This window comes from Cebus imitator, unplaced genomic scaffold, assembly GCF_001604975.1.
Source record: "Cebus imitator isolate Cc_AM_T3 unplaced genomic scaffold, Cebus_imitator-1.0 Scaffold64, whole genome shotgun sequence".
Taxonomy (NCBI): domain Eukaryota; kingdom Metazoa; phylum Chordata; class Mammalia; order Primates; family Cebidae; genus Cebus; species Cebus imitator.
In genome coordinates, this window is record NW_016107379.1 from 6,548,830 (window position 1) to 6,551,239 (window position 2,410).

Consider the following 2,410-nt stretch of genomic DNA (forward strand, 5'->3'; position numbering starts at 1 on the left):
CGCCCCCCGCGCCCGCCCCCGCCCCCCGGCTCCCTTCTGCCCTCCCCCGGTCCTCCAGCCCCTCGGAAATGTCATTTTCACGCTGGAAAAAAAGTTTGGGGAGCCGGCTCTCGGCGGAACGCAAGAGGTTAATGGGAGCTCTGTACCCCGCTGTCTCCCCCACCGAAATAAAATCACATTGATTTTTGAAATAAAAGTTTTCAAGAGCTGGATTGCTGAAAGACTGGAAGGCTTACTGGGGATATTCCTAGTGCCCCTGCCACCCCTCCCCAAAAAAACTAATGTAATAAAAGTTTGAAGAACTGGCCCCATGTCAGACAGGAGGGGTTAAGGGGACTCTAGCCCCCGCCCAGCCAGATTGATTTTTAAAATAAATATTTGAGAAGCTGCTTTTATGTGAAATGCCAGTGAAACGGCTGTTTCTGCCTATCCTTGCCAAATTTATATACATATATATATATGTATTTTTTTTTTAAATAAAAGTTAGAAAAACTGGTCCTACAGGAAGACGAGGGGTTGAAGGTTAAGGGGTATTAGACCCCCATATTCCCCAGTCAGGTTGGTTTAGAAAAGGAAAATTTGAGAAACTTCTGTGTGAAATAAAAAGTGAACCAGCGTATTCCTTTCCAACACCCCAAAAGAGCCAGTTTTGGTTTTTTATTTTTTTAACTTGAGCAACTGCTTCCTTGTGACTTGGGAAAGTTTAAAAGGAATTTTTTTTTCCTGTTCTCTTCCCCATCCTCCTAAAAAATCAGATTTTTAAAAAATTGAAAGTGTAAAGGACCTGCCCTATTAGAGAGACAAAGAGGGATTACTGGACCCATCCTGCATCTCCCACTACTGACTGATTTTTGGAATAAAAATGTTAAGAATTGCTTGTCTATGAGATGTAAGGTGAACAGAAATCCTTCTTTGCCCCTCCCCAAGACAAAACTACAAGGGTACTTTTTAAAAATAAAAACATTGGAAATTAAGAGCAAACAGGTGTCTTCTCTCTGTCCCCACCTTCAAAAATCAAATGTTCTTTTTTGTAATGTTTAAAGAACTGGAGCAATATGAGACAGGAAGGGTTACAAAAATGTTTTCCCTACAACCCTCAAAAAACGTATTATTTTTTAAATTTTAGGAAATGGAGGCACTGTGTAGAAGACACCTCCTTTCCCTAAAAAAATGAAACCGGGAATTTAATCCTATATGGGAGACATGGAATTCAGAAACACAACTCTTGACCCCTTTAACAAACACTCATACACAAGACATTAAGAGGAGTCTTCTGTTGAGGCGCCATGGCTCACACCTGTAATCCCAGCCCTTTGGTAATGCCGAGGCAGGCAGATCATGAGGTCAGGAGTTCGAGACCAGCCTAGCCAACATAGTGAAACCTCGTCTCTACTAAAAATACAAAAATTAGCCAGGTGTGGTGGCACGCACCCGTAGTCCCAGCTACTTGGATGGCTGAAGCAGGAGAATCGCTTGAACCCGGGAAGCGGAGGTTGCAGTGAACTGAGACCACACCACTGCACTCCAGCCTGGATGACAGAGTGAGACTCTGTCTCAAAAAAAAAAAAAAAAAAAGAGGGGTCTTCTAATCACTTCCCCCAGACCCCTAAAAGTTGGAGATTCATTAAAATTAAAAGTGGCCATATTTCTCCCCACCAACCTGGCAAGTATGTCCCTAGCAGAGGTTTGGCAGCTTCTGCCGAGGCTGGTATGCACCAGGCACCAAGGGGAGTGGGGCAGCTTGTGGGGCCTGGCAGAGCTGGGGCCAGTGAGCCCTGGGCATACGTGCTGGCCGGGCAGCCCCTAGCCCACCTGCCCCTCATCCACCAGCTGGTTGGGGCCTTATTATCTGGAGAGATTCTCCAGGTTTGACGTCTGTCTGGCTCAATCCTTGTGTGAAGGTTTTTGGGCACCTGACTCAAGATTGGGTCCCCTCCTCTGCCCAGTGGAGCCAAGCCTGATCTTAGGCCCTAGAGTATAAACTAGATCTGAAATGGCATGGGGTCTCAGTCACCATGGCGTCTCAGTCACCATGGCTGAGAGCCGTATGGTACCAAGGAAAAACTCCTGTCCTAGGAGTCAGGAAAACTTGATGCAATAAATATTCATTTGAACACTTACTATGCGGCCAGGCACCTTGTATCTAGTAGGGCAGACACACACCATGAAGAGGAGAACTGTTTGCAGCAGCTCTTCTCAAACTCTTCTCAAACTCAAGTGATCCTTGGAATCACCAAGAGAGCCTGTTCAGATTGCTGGGCCCCACCCCGGAATTTCTAATTCATTTGGTCTGGGTTAGGGACGGAGAGGTTCATTTCTAACACGTTCCCAAGTGATGCACTGATGCTGCTGGTCTAAGGGCCGGCCACCTTCTTAAAACCTTTGCATGACAGTGCCAACAGCGAGGTGT